This window comes from Perognathus longimembris, chromosome 13 (assembly GCF_023159225.1).
Source record: "Perognathus longimembris pacificus isolate PPM17 chromosome 13, ASM2315922v1, whole genome shotgun sequence".
Lineage (NCBI taxonomy): Eukaryota > Metazoa > Chordata > Mammalia > Rodentia > Heteromyidae > Perognathus > Perognathus longimembris.
In genome coordinates, this window is record NC_063173.1 from 46,825,942 (window position 1) to 46,844,862 (window position 18,921).

Genomic DNA, 18,921 nt, shown 5'->3' on the forward strand with positions numbered 1-18,921 from the left:
CACTTACTGCCCCCTTGTCACCTGCCTATCTTCTCTATGTGAGATGCTCTCTTGTGCTCTTTGGAGATTTATGTAAGTCGTTTTAACTCCCAGAAATCTTTGGGGGGAAGAATGCTAATTACCACTTCTGGAAAGAGATTTTCTCTGCATTTGACTGAGGTCGGTCAGCCTCCAGAGCCCATATCCCTGCCTGCTGTGGGCCCTACTCTTGTACCCGGTCCAGGCCTGAACACAGCTAGGAAGCAATTCTGCAACTGCGGCCAATGACTGGGTCGTAGCTGTGTGTGTTGAATTGCAGCACTTCTGCCATGGGCTCCTGCCACAGGCCAGGGGCTGCTCCAGGGGCTGTAAGGCTGACAACCACAAAGAAGGCTGCCCAGCGGGAGAGAGCGCATGGTCACTTGTCAGGAGAGACTCAGAGTCTCTGGCTCTGCCACCAGTCTGCTGTATCAAGTCACAAGCCTTCTGTGGGTCTCAGACCCCTCACTGGGAACAGGAAGTGGTGGGCTGGTGAGCTGAGCATCACAGGAACAAGCATTTCCTCCCTCTGACTTGGATGGAGCAGTTGTGACACGAGTGCTTTCTTTCCAGAGGTGCATGCTGAGGCCTGCCATATCTCTGTCTTCGAGTTGTTCTCTGGCTAGTGTAGCTGGCAAGTCCCCAGTCCTGATGCAGAGCCCAGGTCCTGAGGTCTCGGCCAGGCCACACTGCCTCCAGCTGGACTAGGGGCTGGTGCAAACCAGTGGCTGATCCACCCACCCGCAGTCACCACTCTCCTGCTTCTCCCTGATAGATATACCTGCTGAACCCCTCGGGCCTCCAGGGGCCAGAGCTCCTGACGCCACGGACCAGCGTGAACTCCTTGACCATAACTTCTAGAAACACGAGCAAAATCCCTTTGCCACCTCCTTCCTGCACCAGCGGCCACCCAGGTAAGAGAGTTCCACTTGTTCAGCAGGGGGATTTGGGCTGCTTTTGTGGTTGCTACAGGTAACCACAGTGGGGCATCTCTTCACTCTCTACCCTAACAGCCCTGTTTCATTTGCTTGGTGCCAGATCCAGAATGACCACTTCTGTCAGTTGTGTGACCTAGGATAGGTTCCTCAACCTCTCTGAGGTGTCTCAGCTTCCTTGTGGTCAAATGAGGACAGTTAGAACATCTATCTCTTGGGTTTGCAGTTGAGATAAAATGAACTTTATGTGAAAAGGCTTAGAACAGGGCTGAAGCAGAGCTAGCTAAGAACCAGGGAGTGGGTGCTGGTAATCTCCCTGGGTGCATGGCAGTCCATAAGCCACATGGTCTCACTTTGAACTCTGGTGGGGATTACACGAAGGGTGGGTTTTGTCTGTCTTGTTCTTAGTCAGATACCAGAATAGGGAACTGGCCCCATTATTTGTTGAGTGAATGAGTGAGTGAATGGATGAATGAATGGATGGATGGATGGATGCATGAAGATGTTCTACCTATATTCTGCAAATTCCTCACAACAACCTTTAAAGGTAAATGACCACAAGGATGCTGATATGTATGATAAAGCCCCCCAAATAACAGCTTCTTAAGTGATCACGAGGCAGAGTTTTCTCTGAGTGAAATTTCAGATGAAGGCAGTTCATTTCTGGAAGACATTAGGGCACAGGCTCCTTCCATTTTATGGCTCTGCCACCGCTGGTCTGTGTAATCTGCCCTGGCCCATGCTGTCTCCATTCTGCTCCATGATGGAGGGAAAGTCAGGAGAGGATACAGATATCACAGCCACTCCTGGCCTGTTCACCTCCACCTGCAGAAGAGGCTGGGGATTATGGCCTTTTTGTGAGGTAGGGTAAGAGGCCACTGGCTCAATTGTACTTCTGTTACACTGGAAGAAAGAGAAAATGGAGAACCCTCTGCCTTTCTAGGTAGAGGTAGAATCTGGTTCTTTTTCAGCCTTCCCTGCCTCCCTCTTCCTGCTGGGAACCTCTGAAGTTTTGTCTTTTCAAGAATGTCTCTAGGCACTGGTGGATCAGACTTGTCATCCTGGATCCTAAAGAGGCTGAGATCTAGAGGACTGTGGTTCAAAGCCAACCCAGGCAGACAAATCTGAGAGACACTTACCTCAATTAATCAGCAAAAAGACAGACTAAAAGCATGGTAGAGCACCTGCCCTGAATAGCCAACCCCAGTGAACAAGAGGCCCTGACTTTAAACCCCAGTACTGGCACCAAAAAACCCACAAAGTCATATACTATGAGAGCTTGCATCAGCTAGCTTCTTTCTCTAGCCCTTTGGGGCTCAATAGCTCAATTCATTTTATCATCAAGTAGTATTTCATGGGATGTACTGCAGTTTGCTTATCCGCTTATTGAAAAGACATCTGAGCAGCTTCGTATGCTGAGCAGTTGTGGTGCAAACATCCTTGTGCGGTTTTGTGTGTGTAGACATAGGTTTTCAGCTTCTTTGGGTAAATACTAGTCATGCCATCACTGGATCACAAGAATGAGATCAGGAGTACTTTTATGAAAACTTGCTATGCTGTCTTTAGAGCATTCGCCATTCTCACAGGACACAAATGAGACTTCCTGCTGCCCCACACCCTCACCAGCAATGAAAGCACTGAGTTGGGTGGATACCAGTCCTTCGGTGAGGCAGGTTCTAAGTCAGAACCACAGAAGCTATTCATGGCTTGCTCGACATCAGGGCCCGTGTCTGTCTTGCTGTCTGCCCCTTGGCCTCTCCTCCTGACAGGTGAATGAAAACTGTGAACCACAGCCCTGGCAAAACTCAGGAGTGGCTAGAATCCAGGACTCTCATTCACATCTTACTATCTGTCCCTGAAGGCCAGTGTACTATCTGTACACTGAAGGCCCATAGGGACCACTTAAGGGGTAGAGACCACACAAATGGACCTGAGTCAAGGTTGAAGGAGTCTCGCTAGTCAGCCAGGAAGGCTAAGGCACAGGCTAAGGCACATGCTGACCCAGACTCACCCAGTCTTTTGTATGAGGGTTCCATTGGTCCCGTTAGGGAAGCAAAGAACTGCTACCCAGGGAAGCAAGGACCAGTGGTGGGTCCCATCTAAGGGGCAGTGGCAGGGAATATGGAAAACTGAGCAAAGGTCAAATGCTGTTTTACTCCAGAGCCAACACCCATCTAAGACCACATAAGCAGGGCATGCGGCTCACTTTTTATTGGTGTCCCACAATTTGACAATTTTGAGCTGTGTTAGGGAAGGGTTGAATCCAGGGCTTGAATGAGAGCCTTGTTTTCCTTCCCATTGGCTTCAGTTCCTGGCACACACTCTCATGAGGCAGCAGTGACCAGCAGCTCTAGACTGTTGTCCACTCACTTCAAACCCAACTTAAGAGGAAGGGAGGAGGCTTTCTCTCCAGAGTTCCAACTGAACTCCCAAAGCCAATTTTGATTGGCTGGTTGTGTTTCACGTGGCTGCCTCTGACCAATCACTTGAAACCAGGGGAATAGACTATGCTGCCTGGCCAGACTCCTGAGTGATAGGTTTATATGTTGGAGGAGTTGGCCTGAGTGAGTGAGAGGGGAGGTTCCCTGAAGGGAAAACCCCTGGCATTATTTTCAGGAGAAAGACATGCTGGGGTGGGGACAAAGATAGCAGATGTTCTCTAAGGGTGTGATGGCAAGGGTAGGACATGAAGCAAAAGAGTGATCTGACTTGTCCAAAATGGGGAATGTGGTTCCTGGGACCCAGCTTGACTCCCCCCTGTCCCCATTCCTCTGATTAGCACCTTGCTTTCCATAAATCTGGTGTCAAAAGGAATGCCAAGTCCATGGGTGGTGCCACCATTTCCAAAATGACTACCTGGAGAGACCTTCTCATGGGCCATCTCTGCACCCCCTAGTGGCCACCCCAGGGTTTCAGCATCCCATTATCTGATAGCCTTAAGTTGACCTCCACCTCCCTCTGCCCTCTTCATTGCTAGAGAAATCTCTCTGGCTTCTTTGGGTTACTTGCCCTAAAGGGTCATTCAAAAGCCCTTGGCCTATGACAGGCCCCTTCCCATAGGCCCAACCCCAGCTTCACTTTCCTAAAGCTCCTGCTTTCTGTTGTGTGTGGTGGGGGGAGAGGGTGGAGATAGTCCCCAAGGGAGCAGCCACAGCCAGCCTGGCAGCAAAGACATCTGCCCAGGCAGCCCTGCTGTGCATTTAGGGCACAGTGGAGGGGTTCATTTGAAGAAAGATTGCCCTTCAGAGAAAAAGACCAAAAACCACAGCTCAGCTCAGCATGCCGTTCCCTGGCCCTGTGGCCAAATGCTTTCAAGATCTGCCCATGCTTTGTTTGGGTCAAACCCAAACATCTCTCTCTCTCTCTTTCTCTCTCTCCTTCCTTCCCTCTCTTTAGACCTTTAGTGATGTTTCCTCCCTCTTTACCATTAGAAGGAGTTGGGGACTCTCTTTGGAAGAGACTAGATGTGGGCAACCTCTCACATGCTGGGGATTTACAGAACTTGATGGTTTTTGTTGGTTTGTTGTTTGTTGTGGGGCTTGAACTCAGGGCCTGGTGCTGTCCCTGACCTTTTTCACTCCATGCTAGTGCTCTACCACTTTGAGCCACAACCCTTAGATCTAGGTCTTCTGTTAGCTAGGATTGTGGGTGTGAACCACTGGTACCCAGCTGATTGGCGTCTTTACTTCTTATACCCCATCACAAGCCACAGACCCTGGGCTGCCTCATGGGAGGCTTAGATTTTTCCCGGATGTACTACTGGCAACCTCAGCCTCCCTGTCCTATAGCTGCTCATTAGTAAAAAGAGGGGTGAGGTCTTCTAACTTTAACCATTTTATTCCCTGTATGACCTGGGGTGTCAGCCACATTGGCTAGAGATACTATTCTCTGGTATCATCTCCCTGACACCCAGTTGGATTTGGGTTGTTTTCTCTGGAAGACCAATAATTTTCAAGTAGTGTACATATGGGATTTTGAGCTTGTCAGTTTCTCTGTCAGTGGCAGGGGGTGGGCATGCACCCTGATTGACGGACCTCTGGCCATCAGACAGAGGGCAAGGCTCTGCTGCCAGGCAGAGTGACCTTGAGCATGCTCTCTGTCTCCTTCAAATTCTCTTCGGTTCTCTCTCCCTAACACCATCCACCTTATGGGGCTGCGATGGCTATGAATGAAGTCATGGATATAAGCCATGTAGCGTTGCTCTAGGTACTGGGTAAATACCAGGGAAAGGGTGGTGATGTTGAGTTTAATGACCAACACACACATACACACACACACACACACCACTCCCTAAGCTATTTGTTGCACAGATCTCCCCTTTCCAAATAGAGTTCGGCTGGCTCCTTTGCATTTGAAGACAAAAGTTACTACTGAAAGTGATTGCTAGAGTTAAATGGCATTTAAAAATTCACCAGCTGGGCACTGGTGGCTCACGCCTGTATTCCTAGCTACTCAGGAGGCTGAGCTCTGAGGATTGCAGTTCAGAGACAACTCGGGCAGAAAAGTCTGTGAGACTCTTATCTCCAATTAACCACCAGAAAATCAGAAGTGGCACTGTGGCTCAAAGTGGTGAAGTGTTAGCCTTCAGCAAAAGAGCTCAGGGACAGCATCCAGGGCCCAAGTTCAAGCCCCAGGACTGACAAAAAAAAATCTTTTTCAAATGATGTGGACAATTAAATGAAAAGCAATGCCCCCTTCGCTCCCCTTGCCAGTCCCTTCAGTTCCTCTCTCTGGCAACATGCTGTTGAATGCGGAGCTCCCCAGACAGGCATTCCTTTCCTTTCTCTTTGCTTAAGGGCCATACTGGGAAAGGCCATGGCCTGGTGCTTGTTACACCTATTGGCTAGTCAGGTTGTTAGTCCTGCACCCAGTGCTCCTGTGGTGCCGTTGGAATCAGGAGGCCTGCCCTCTCTGGCACCTGCTGGCTCTGAGTCCTGAGGGTCTCCAGTGCTCTCTGGGTCTCAGAGAGCCTCGCCACATTTGAGCTAGGCAGGGAGAGCCAGGCAGGGAGTGCCAGCCCACGCTGTGCCTTTACTTCTCCAAGTCTGATTTAATCAGCCCTGAGCTTCCTTCTGCCCAGGGGAAGCCTCCATCCGCATCACTGGAAGGGGACTTCTTATTCCTAGAGGAGTGTTGGTGGCCTGCTATTGTCCAAAACCCTTGGGAGACCTAGAGGTGTGGCGCAGCAGTATAGCACCAGCATGAGGGCCTGAGTGCAAACTGCCGACTGCTAACACACCTTTTGGGAAAGGCTGTGGGGTTTTGGCCCCCCCCCCCCACGGGTTCCTTTGGCAGCCTCAGGTCTGTGAGGAGCGGGCAGCAGCTGTTTTTTGTGTGTGTATGTGTGCCAACCAGGCCAGAGCATGGGTCTTTGGTTGCATGCCTTGAGTTTTGGCCTTAAAGATTTCCTCTGATCTCCTCGGACATCTTAAGGTTGCCCCCTCAAAGTCGTCTCACCCCATCAGAGGGCTGTCCTAGGAATGGGGCCCTTGAGATGGCTCCTGTTCTTTTCACGGATGCTTTCTGCCCTCTCCTGGCCTGGCTGCCTCAGCCACCTCCCTCATGAGCCCCCGCCTGGACACCTTTGTGCCTCCAGCCTCTATGGCTTTCTTCCTAGGCCTGTCTCCTTCTCTGCCTGGCCTTGGAAGCCAGTAGCCCCTAAGGATAGGAAGAAAGACTCGGCCACCATCTTGGGTGGGGGAGGATGATGCCTACAGAAGACAGAACAAATTAAGAAGGACTTAGAGCCTGTGTAGCCAGCACTTCTGTGAGCTGCCACAAAGGACAGAGAACTATCCCCCCATCCACTGATGATACACCCCAACCAGAGTCTTGCAGAGGCTGGAGGTAAAAAAAAAAAAAAAAAGCAGACTTACCGACCTCAGATGGCCCTAGAGTTTCACCAGCAGTTCTCAGACACATGGTCCTTAGAGGAGCAGCTGCTCCTGGAAACTTGTTGCAGATTGTTAGACCCTCTGGAACCTATGGAGCCAGCTCTTTGGCAGTGAGTTTTGACAAGCCCTCCAGGGGTCTTGTTGTAAATTCAAGTTTAAGAACCACTGGTACCAGGCAGCGGGTGACTCACGCCTGTAATCCTAGCTGCTCAGAAAGCTGAGATCTGAGGATTGCGGTTCAAAGCCAGCTGGGGCAGGTAAGTCCGTGAGACTCTTATCTCCAATGAACCACCAGAAAACCAGAAGTGGTGGTGGTATGGGCTCAAAGTGGTAGAGGGCTAGCCTTGAGCACAAAGAGCTCAGGGACAGTGTCCAGGCCCTAAGTTCAAGCCCCACAGCTGACAAAAATAAAAGTAAAAAGAACCACTGGAGATCATAGCTGGTGGTGATCAATCTGCTACTGCCCATAGCAGGGTGATGGACAAACAGGGGCTGGGAGGTAGAGGGCAGGCTTGGCTCCTGAAGGGGGTGTCCAAGGAAGACTGTGTGTGACTTGGGTATGGGGTGGGAAGTAGTTTCCTGCCAGGTGGCTCAGTGGGTGAAGGTGAGGCTTGAGAGTGGAGGTTCCCAAGAATTAGTTAGGCAGTTGCAAGTGTTGCTGAGGTCATGGAATAGGGGAATAGCCAGTAGGTCTGTTGCACTAGGACTTTTCCCCAAGAGCACTAGGGAGCCCTGATGTAGTCCATGCTGAGGAGGAAGACAGATGTGTGGCCTGGGAAGATGGCGGAGAAGTGGGGCCTTCCACCTTCAACTCAACTTTCCTTTTTGGGAAGGCAAGTAGAACACCAGTTGTATTTTTAATGGCCAGGCCTGGAATAGAAGAACCTATGTGCAGGAGAAAACCCTGGATCCCCACTTCAGGTGGTGCTAGTAGGGTCAAGGAGGTGCCTTTGGCCTACCCATCTCCATGCTGGCCTGCAGAGCCCACTGGAGAGGAGGTGGCAAAGGAAACTCCAAGCCCAGCCAGCCCCTCCTTAAGACCCCGGCCTTCCACTCAGCCCTGCTGGGAGGGTCTGGGGTAGAAAATGGGATGTGAGGGAGTCCGGGGTGGGGGGCAGAGGCCTCTATAAAACGAAGCTCAGTGAACTCCGAGAGGGAGGAGAAAGCCAGCCAACTGCAGCCTGAGCCTGGTCCCCAGGACTCAAGAAACAGGAACAAACAGTCCTGGCCAAGGCCAAGACCAAGCAGAGATGGAACATGCCAGCGGCTAGATGGAGGGCATGGCAAAGCCTCGTTTGAGGATGGGCAGCCATAGGGGTCTGAAAGGTCCTTCCTACCCCTCCCATGGCTGGCTTCGATTTAGGCTAGAGGGCAGTGGCTCTGGGCCCTGGGAGGCCTGCCAAGCCCATGTTCGTTCAAGAGTCATATTTGTCCTGACAGAAAAGCAGCTAGTTTGCAGTGAGCGCTCAAAGCTGCTTCGGGTACAGCTGGAGAGGTGCCCGTGAGGCCCTGCCAGCCGGGTCCCCCAACCCATGGCTCCAGCCTTTACCCTACTTGACTGAGAAGAGTTTTCACTTGGGTGGGGGGGGGAAGGGGGAGGGAGGAAGGGGAGAGAACCTGGGGAAGAATTTGTGGCCACAAAGAGTAACTGGCCAGAGAAAAGCTTCCAGGCCATATGTCTTGACTCTCTGAGCATAGTCAGTCAGCTGCTCCTTACATACTTCTGGTGACTGGGAGTTCACCCCCAACCAAGTGAGCCTGTGCTGTAACAGTCTTCTCATGCTCTGCATAGGCCCCAGGTTCCGATTTAACCCCTGCTACCTGCTGTGTGATCTCTAGCCATGGACTCACCTTCCAGCCTTTGCCATCCTCTAGTCTGAAGCAGGTGTGTGAAATGCTCCTTGCTTGTGCAAAAGTTTAAATCCAGATCTCTGTGTAACACCAGCACGTCCGATCCCTCCAGGGTCTGCCTAGCAGATCTCTGGGCCCAACCCCTGTTCAGCGCACACAGAGTCAGTGTTGTCCCTCCTCCCTCTGATGGCCCTTCAGTGCCTTAGAGACAAGTCAAACCCTGCCCAAGGCCTCTGGCCTAACTCAGAACTCCCCCACGGGGACACTCAGTCCCCCCCAACCCTGGTGTCCCAGTTTGTGGATGGCCGAGAATCCAGGGAGGTCTCCTTTTTTGGTGGGTTCCCCGGCCGCCCCCCCCAACCATGCTCTCCTCACCAGAGCGGGTCTGGGCACCCCAGCCATGGCCTTCTACAGAGCCCTGCCTCCTGTGTTACTATATCACTTCCGGGTTGTAGTGCACTCATCTTGAGATCTCACTTCCTCCATGCTCGTGGGACAAAACATAAGAAGGGGGGGCGGTGACTTCTGACCTTGTAACTTCAAGCAGGACATGGGCATTCCCCTCTGCCATGCATTGCACCTTCTGGGAAACTTTTATATTGTTTCTGGATTTAAAAAAACAACAACTAGCTTTATAGAGGTATAATTTACACACCATAATATCTGCCAGTTTCAGGATGTGATTTGATGGTTTGTAGTTGGGTCACCATCTGCATAGGGTATTTTTTTTAAAAATCTCAGTTGCCCACAAAAGAACCCTGGGGCCATTTTCCCTCGGTCCTCATCCCCAGCCTCAGCCCAGTGTCTCTGTCTCTGTGGTTTGCTTTTTCTGAGTGCTCACAGCCAGGAAATCTGTGCACGCCTGTTTCCCGCCCGTGGGGAATGGTGACCGGCTGGTCCTCCCACGGCCTGCTAGGCCAGGTCTGGGCTAGAAGAGCTTACAAGGCCTGGTGCAATTGGTTTGGGAGAGGAAAGGATCTTCTGTACCTGTCCCATGCAGGGCCCCTCGGACGGCTGCCATGAGATAGAAGGAAATGCAAGTCCTGATTGCAAGCCCCGGGGCTGAGCGCCAGGCCTGCTGATGTCACTTGACCTTTGGTTCCATCCTCTCAGATGGAATCATTTTACAGCTCAGCTAACTGCCGCTCAGAGAGGGTGAGGCACCCAGCCAAAGGCACACAGAGGAAAACTAGGGTTCCATCCAGGGATCCATCTTTCAATATCGTCACCACATTTTTCACTCCACTGGGGCACTGCCCATCTTCGTATTGGAGAGAAATCTATCTTTTTGATTCCTGGATATGGGGAGGCAGAGTGGGTGGGTAGCCAGCTTCAGTGAGGTTTGAGGCAGGACTTGAAAGAGGAACAGGAACTCCTGGGCAGATCTGGTCAGGAAGTTTCCAGATCTTTGAATAGCTGTCCCTTCTGTACTTTGAAGCTGCTTGAGACTGGAGGGACTGTGGAGATAATCTATCCAACCTTAGCCTTATTAAAAAAAAAAAATCCATAGGCAGCCAGGCACTAGTGGCTTATACCTGTAATCCTAGCTAGTTAGGAGACTGAGATCTGAAGATCATGGTTGGAAGCCAGCTGGGCCAGGAAAGCCTGTGAGACTCATATCTCCATTAAACTACCAAAAGCCAGAAATGGAGCTGTGGCTTAGTGGAGCAGTAGTGTTAGCCTTGAGCAAAAGACCTTGAACACTCGCATGCACAGATGCACCCCATAGGCTGAGCAGTTTAAACAATAAAACATCCACTTCTCAAAATTCTGGAGCCCAGCCAGCTGCCAGTGGCTCATGTCTGTAATCCTAGCTACGCAGGAGGCTGAGATCTGAGGATCACAGTTCAAAGCTAGCCCAGGCAGGAGAGTCCATGAGACTCTTATCTCCAATTAACCACCAGAAAACTGGAAGTGGTGCTGTGGCTCAAGTGGTAGAGCACTAGCCTTGAGCCAAAAAGCTCATGGTCAGAGCTCTAGGCCCTAAGTTCAAGCCCCACAGCTGACTGAAAAAAAAATTGGAGCCTGGAAACACTTCTCGGTGAAGGCCATTCTTTTGGTTCACAGATTGTGGTTCTCTTTGCAGTTTTCCAGTATGGCAGAGAGAGGAAGCTAGTGCTTTTCTCCTTATGAGGGTACTGATTCCACTCATAAGGGACCCACCCGCACGACCTCATGACCTCCAGATACATCACACTGGGGTTAAGATCTCAATAGACAAACTTGGGGAGACACAAGCATTCGGTCTACCATGCTCTCCATTCTCCCCCCGATATCTGCAGTGAGTAGAGCCCTCACAGCAGTAATGCTTGGATGCTTCAGGGGCTGTGGAGCTCATCACCTTGCGTGGGACTCCACTTTGTGGAACAGCGCTGACTTTCCCTAGCCAGCCTGGAACTGTGCACCAGGCAACCAGTCTGCCGACCCCTGCAGCCTATAAGTGGCTTTACCCAGCGGGTGGGGATCCTGGAGGCACCTGAAAACCTGAGCCCTAATCTGGCCCCAGTCCTCCATCCTCCTTATTGGTATAGGTTGTCAATGCTGCTGAGGCCGTCACCTGCCTCTGGGAGGCACAGCCTGGGGACTTGAACTTGGGGGCAGGTTCAGGGTACCGAGCTGGGGTAAGGGAGAAGGAGGGAAAAGGAGAGGGAGAGAATGCTCTCACTTCCTTTTCTTAAAACAATGCCCATTTGTCAGTTGTGGGTAGCTCACACTTGTAATCTTAACTACTCAGGAGGCTGAGATCTGAGGATCACAGTTCAAAGCCAGCCTCAACAATAAAGTCCATGAAATCCTTGTCTCTGGTTAACTGCCAAGAAAAAAAAAAGCCAGAAGTGAAGCTATGTCTTTTTTTTTTTTTTTTGGCCAGTCCTGGGCCTTGGACTCAGGGCCTGAGCACTGTCCCTGGCTTCTTCCCGCTCAAGGCTAGCACTCTGCCACTTGAGCCACAGCGCCGCTTCTGGCCGTTTTCTGTATATGTGGTGCTGGGGAATCGAACCTAGGGCCTCGTGTATCCGAGGCAGGCACTCTTGCCACTAGGCTATATCCCCAGCCCTGAAGCTATGTCTTAATGGTAGAACACTAGCCTCAAGCAAAAAAAGCTAAGTAAAGGGACAGGGCTCAGGCCTTGAGTTCAAGTCCCAGTACCAACACAAAAGAAAAAAAAATCAAACAAGTAGGAACTCATTCTTGTGACCTCATTTAATTTACCTCCCTCTGTATCTCCAGATAGAGTGACATACAAATTTAGCGCAGGGGGTGGGGGTGGGGGGTGGGGGGGAGGGGGTCGTATAACTCAGTCCATAATAAAGTACCAACCTCACTGGATTTCGCTGAGGATGAATTGAGTTAAGACAGGTAAACACTGAGCGCCAAGCCCAGAGCATTAATGTGAACGGTTATAGGAGCACTAGCACTAGTGTAGCCTAGACTCTAAGAAGGCCGAACAAATCCATACATTATTTAATAACAATGCTGCATATCGACATTGGGCTTACAATAGGCCAGGCAGCTCTAGTCTGCTGCTTTGTGTGACTTATTTGAGCCTCATACCAGCCTTCGGAGACAGACACTCTAAGCATCCTCTGCATCATGCAGAGGGGGGACAATGAGGCACAGAGAGGTAAAGTGACTTGCTTAAAGTCACACTGCCAATACATTCATAGCACAAGCCATATTCACCAAGTGCTATGAGCTTCGACTGGGCACTCAGCCCCTGTCCCCCAGGGTTTCAGTCTGGTAGGAGACAGACCCACTGCCAAGGACCCAGCAAGGCCTGGAGGAGGGGGGAAGGGAACAAAGGAGGGCTTCCTAGAGGAAGAGAGGCCTGAAAGGATGCTGGAGGTGAGAGTGCGCTGTGGGCTGTGGTTGGATCATTAGCCAATGATCTCTAGGGGATTTTACGGTACCCCCCCACCCCAGAGCCTGACACACTGACAGCTCAGAGGCCCGGGCACTCCCCCAGGCACTGAGGCAGCTGGAGACACTGCAGACTCTGGGCCTGGCATTGGATTCATGGCAGCTCCAGGGTCCTGTAACTCTTTCTGTCAGGCTCCAGAAAGAGAACTGTGTATGCTGGGCAGACAAAGCCCTGGAGTGGGGAAGAAGAACACACTGGAAGGCACTGTGCCCGAGGAGCCTTTAACAAGGCAAGGGGACAGTGCAGGAAAAGGACAAACGCCCCTCCAGGACTGGGGAAACTGCCTTCCACAGGGTTCCTTTCCTTCTGGGAAGCTCAGGGACTGGTGACTTGCTGTCGTGTGCCTTGTGGAGAGTAGGGTTTATCTGTTCTCCGGTGTCAAAGTGCCCATCATTCCTCAGCCCCCTGAGCACTCCACAGGGCAGGGTCTAGGCAGGGCCCCCGGGGCCTGGGGGCATCCCTGGAGCTGTGCCAGTGCAGACTGTGCCCAGCGGGCTAGGCCCGCACCTGCAGTGCCACCCATGCTGCTCTCCCCACCCCCATCCTCGGCGTGCCAAGTGGGCAGGGAGCCCTGTTCAATGCCCCGGGGACACACACCTGCCCTGCCAGGACAGCCGTGCCCTCTTGAGTTAACTCTTTCCATCCCCAGCCTCAGTTTCCTCATCTGCAATCCTGTTGCAGCTCGCACACTGTGGGACAGACTAGCTTTCCGTTCTACCAATGCCACCTCGGTGTGGCTGGAGGTGACCTGGGTATACAAAAGAAAGTGGCTGGTTGTCAACAGGCGCTGGTGGCTCACACCTGTAATCCCAGCTGCTCAGGAGGCTGAGATCTGAGGAGGGCAGTTCGAAACCAGCAGCCCAGGCAGCAAAGTCCACAAGACTCTGATCTCCAATTATGCACACATGTTGGGGTCAGCTGTGCCTTTAAGAGGCCACAGCTGGCCTTGGCCCGTCCCCTCTTTTTCCGCCTTTAACAAGAAGATAAGCCCCAGCCCCTGGGGCAAGCACGTGTGCAATGGCGGGGGGACCCCAGAAACCCAATCCTTGGGGGGCTGGGCCTCCGCCCACAAGAGAAGTCCCCTGACATCACTTGATGGACAGCCCCCTGTGGCCAACCAGCGGCCCCTCTCTTGTGCCCACCCTTGGAGGTATATCTGTGCCTCCTCATTTGAATAAATCAGATGTCCTAGAGGCGGTCTCCAGGGACCCACGCATCCGTGTCTTCCTTGGTGGGTTTGGGGCACCTGCGACCACACGCTACCGAGGGCTACTTGTGGCCATCGCTCCCACGTGAGAGCGATAAAGGACCACACAGGAAGGGGTGGACAAGCCCCTTCCCCGCCCAAGCGGAGGGAAAGTAGAGCGAGCCCAACACACACACACCTCCCCCCCCACAAAAAAGGCCAGAAGTAGAGCTGTGGTTCAGGTAGTAGAGCTCTACCTTTGAGCAAAAAATGCTCAGAGGTAGCACCTGATCCCTGAGTTCAAGCCCCCAGATCCATGTATGCATGTGTGGTCAGGCTACAGGTCCTGGCAGGGAGGAGATAGGGGGGAGGGGCAGGGGCTGGAGCTGGGCTACCCCAGGCCAGCTCTATAATTTATTTAAGGGCCCCCAACCCTCAGTAGCAGGAGTCCTTCTGGGGCTAGGGTCCTCCCTCTTAGACTCAGAAGTACTCAGGAGTCCAAGCTTGTGCCTCAGGATAGGGGCTGCCAATGGCAGGAATCTCACCACCCACCAGCCCATCTAGTTTGCCATCATGAGTGCTGTGAAAGGAGCCCTTCCCTCACCCCCTCGCTCCCCCACCATGCTGTGTGTGTGTCCTGGGGAGGTTTCTGCCCCCTAGGTGCCTCATTTATCTCTAAAATGAGGGTGTCACCACTGATCCGGAGGGAACCCTTGCCGGGGCTGGGGGAGTGATGGAAGAGCTTCACATCAGCAGAGAGGTCACGCTGGGGCTTTGTAGAGCGAGTAGGAGTTCTCTTGGAGGATAATTCAGGGACAGCATAATTCCGGGTCCAGATCACCACCCTGATAGACCAGGCAGCTTTCAGAGTGTGAGGTCTCATGGCCCACTGGCAGGGATTTAGTTACATGAGTATGGGTTTCTTGTTTAATAGAAATTAACCTGAGTATCAAGAAGAAAATGAAAAATCGCTGGCAATCAGCTAATCCTGGGCAATGATTCAACGCTTTTTACTAGGAGTGAGCGAGAGTGGCCTGTAGGAGGCTATTGCAGCAAGACTCCAGGTTCCAGGCTGGGGAACAAAGGCCTGGCCCGTCTTCTGGAAGCCCAGCTGGGCCTAGCCCCAGACAGATGGATGGGGTGGAGGTGGAGGGAGCTGCAGCCAGGGCCCTGGGGACACTGGGCAGATGTACCTAGCAGTATGGCCGGGGGGAGGGGCCAGAAGGGAACCTCAGCAGCCTAGGAAGGAGATCCTTCTGGGAAGGGTGTGTGTGTGTGTGTGTGTGTGTGTGTGTGTGTGTGTGTGTAGAGTCCTGGGGAGGGTGTGTGTGTGTGTGTGTGTGTGTGTGTGTGTGTGTGTGTAGAGCCCTGCAATAGCCTTGGGGGACATCCCCGGGCCGGTTAGCTAGCTAAGGACGTCTAGTCACCAGGCAGCTAAGGGCTCTCTAATGGCCACCTGAGGTTTCCTAAGAGGTCTGGCTTCGGGGCATGGAGATGGGGCAGGGTTTGAGGACACCGAAGCCTTGCCAGGTCTGTGCCATTAGAATCTAGATCATCTCATATGGCGTTGGCTAGAAACAGGATGGGCAGAGCCAGTGGCAGTGGGCAGCTCTGGCATGGAGTGGACTGTGGCGGGGCAGAGGATGGGCCACCCGCCCCCAAAATCCCATCCTGGCCTCTCACCTACAAGGAGCAGGCAGCTCTGCCCCATGAGGACCCCTCCACCCTGCACCTCTGCTAGACCATCTCCCTGAGCCTCTGGGGTCCCCTGGGTGAAGGAGAAGGGGAGATAGCAAGGAGCACACAGCTACCCAGACCATCATTGTCTTACACACAGGACGGGGTGGGTGTTCCAGCCCCTCCCTACTCTGGAGTTGGTTCAGAGCAATTAAGAAGCTATGGGAATTCCCAGCCTGCCTAATTAGTGTTAATAGAGCTTATGCGCCAGTCCTGGGAAAAAGAGACATCTTTGTTTGTGTTCCCAAGACTGGACCACTGCTTCCACTGTCACCAGCTTGGTTCCCCCCACCCCACCCCACCTCTCCCTCACTCTTCATGCCCTATATTCTACCCTGGGGACAAGCACACAGACACACAGCACAGTCTATCCATCCTGGATCAAGACACAGCTTCCCAAAGCAGCCCCCAAACCCATGCCGTGTTCCCTGCATGCCATCAGCACCCCAACACCACCAAGAGATTCTCTCCCAAATGCCACAGCCCCACCCCAGAGATCCCCAGCCAAGGCCTCCCCAAATTAAACCACAGTTACCCATCGTTCGAGAGCCAGGCTCAGCAGAAGAGCAACACTATCCTCTGCCCACAGCTGATGGATGTCCATTCCCAGCTGGGGTCCCTAGATGGTAGAGTAACGAGGTTCAGCCTCCACCCTGGCCTGGAAAGACTATCTTCTCGAAGACCTGTGATCATCCTGGAGGGAGGGGTAGGAGGGGACAGGGAACAAGTAGCTGACATTTGCTATGCAGTATTGCTGAGGAGATTGTAGGCGGACCCCAGTGCCACACCCCAGTGCCACATCTCAGGCACAGATCCAAAGGATTCACCAGCCCTGCGCCTCCTACCAGAACACCCATGCTCCTTCAATATTTGGGAGTTCGCATCATTTTGTTTTTATATGAAAGCAACGGTGGGTATATTCTCAAGTTAAATGGGGGAAAAAAGTAGAGGAATGTGTAGAACAAGCTAGGAGGTTTAGAGACAATTGTGCCTTCCCCTCTCTTCTCTAGACCTGGCACCTCAGTTTCCAGAAAGGCAGGAGTGACATGTGGTCTCTCGTAATCCCTGCAAGCATGCAAGCTGCGGCACCTCTGATCCCTAAGCAACACAGGGAAATGGTAATGGCCCCTTCCCAGGCCTGCTTCTTGGAGCCTTGCACTTGACAGTAGGTGACCATGGTCATCTTACAATTCTTAACAACTTAAAAAAAAATCGGTGCTAGTACTGGAGCTTGAACTCAGAGCATGGGCACTGTCCCTTAGCTTTTTCTGGCTCAAAGCTGACACTCTACCCTTTGAACCATAGCTCCACTTCTGGCTTTATGGTGGTCAATTGGAAATAAGAGTCTCACAGGCTTGACTGCCCAGGCTGGCTTCCAACTCGAGTCCTCAGATTTCTCCTCTTGAGTAGCTAGGATTTACAGGCTGTGAACACAGGGCTCTTCATTTTTATTAGGCAAGTTGTTTAGCTAATCCTGTGTTTTCTGGTAGTTTCCTCTAGGGTCAACTCAGGAATGTTTAAGAGGTCAGTATGGAGAGTTTCCTTTCCTTCCCCATATTTCCCCTTCCTCTTCCTTCATTCCCTCCTTCCTCCCTCCTTCCCATCTGATCAGACATCTGAAAGAGGGGTAAAGGATGAACCAGAGATCTGGATGGGCAGCTATAAGGTGCTTCCCCACCCTGGCTTCCTCCTAGGAGCCAGCTGTTCCTTGAGCTTCAGTGGCAACTCATGAAAACCAGCCTCTCCCAGAACCCCCAGGACAGGTGTAGCCTCGTGGCAAGGGGGGAAGTTCTTTGAGCCTCAGTGATGAGGTTGAGCAAATAACATGCCCATTTCACAGGAAACTTGACCTTTGTCTACTGCCAGGGAACCGGAAGTACAGAGGGAAGGGCCATGGCATGGCTTTGGGATCCCTCAGCTCCCATCCCAGGTCCATTTCCTCCTGGGTCTTCTCCTGTGAACTGGGGAGTTGTTGCCTGGAGAGGCTGATGGAAGACTTCACTGAACTATGGAGAACAATCTACCCATGCCCCTGTACCTGGAGCCTAGCCTCCTGAGCTCCCACTGCGTGCCAGACACTACCCGAAGCTCACGCTACCATCTCTTCCCTCCCATTACTCAACCACTGAGATCCAAGTTCAACTTCAAGTTTGTCTCTTAGGTGAATACTTACCTAAGTGTGCCCAATCAAATTCTTTCTACAGAAAGCTGGTCTCTTCTCTAGTTACGGTCGTGTCTCTGATTCTCTTCTTCTCTAGTTATATCTCTTCTGGTAATGTTTGCTGTTCAGAATTATACCCCAGAAGAGAACCATCTTCCTGATTCTCATCCTGACAGGTCTTCTCATGGACCTGGCTTGACTCCTTTCGGGGATGCAAATGCAAAGCCACTTAGCTAAGGTCACACGGCCCTGAGAGATAGGGTCAGGAGCCACTCTCCTCCAGCTCCCTGGCGGAACACAGTCCCTGGGAAATCCCACCTGCCACTTCCTCTTCCTTAATTAGCAGCTGGCTGCCAGGGGAAATGAAACACCTCCTGCATCCTTCCTTTCCCCAGCAAGGAGGCTCCCAGGGCCCCCTGTGCCCAGCGGGGGATCCATAGGCCCCAAGCTATCTCAGGAGAGCTGCTTTGTACAGGGGGAACACCTGCAGAGCCCCTAAATGAAAGGCAGTCACCTCCCTCTGGGGGTCACAGGCCCAGGCAAGGCTGGGGCATTAAATTCAGGCCGCACAGGAAGGGTGCTTTAAGAGACCAGGGTCCAGCTGAGTTGTCTGATAGCCCGCCATTCCACCATGAAATGATGTACAGGCATGGGTGCATGCCTCCGTGTGTGTGTGCGCGTGCACGCGCACACACCCACACACATAGCTCTTGCTGTGGGCAGGAAGGGCCCAAGGCCAAGAGGGTAGAGACTGGCCAGCCACAGGTAGCTGTCTCAGAAGTTTAAACTTGACCCAGATTTGTAGACCACTTGGATTTGCCTGGAGTCCTTCTGTCCTCAAGAATTGTAGAAAAGATCCAGTTTGCTTCCTTTGAGCCTGTCCCATTGCCCTCTCCCAGAGAGCCTGTAGCAGAATCCTGAGCAGGCCTCAGAGCTGCGTTCCTGGGGACCGACATCTTGTCCTGGGCTTGAGGATGTGGGAGGAGGGAGACTTCCCTGTCTAGCTCAACACGCTCAAACTGTGGTGCTTCTCAGAACTCTAGTGTGTGTTGTTTATTTGGAGGTTTTTGGTTTTGTTTCATGTTGTTTCAGTACTGGGGTTTGAGCCATATGCCTAGTTCTTTTTTGTTCTTTCCCAAATAGGATCCTCAAACCTCCTATTTATGTCTTCTCTGCAGCTGGGATGCCAGGCGTGCATCCCCCCAGAAATCACCCAGCCT

At 52.3% G+C, this 18,921-nt stretch overlaps 1 protein-coding gene across 3 annotated transcripts in view; it reads left to right on the forward strand.

Annotated features, from left to right (window-relative positions):
- Positions 1 to 797: 797 nt before the first annotated feature.
- Tspan18 (tetraspanin 18) overlaps positions 798 to 18,921 on the forward strand; it is a 44,074-nt gene continuing 25,950 nt past the window's right edge. For 2 of the 3 annotated variants that reach the window (XM_048361623.1, XM_048361622.1), the window contains exon 1: positions 798 to 932. The gene's annotated coding sequence lies outside the window, so the exon portion shown is untranslated. Of the gene's footprint in view, positions 933 to 17,044; positions 17,065 to 18,921 lie in introns of those variants that run through there. The other variant, XM_048361624.1, reaches the window with a different exon arrangement.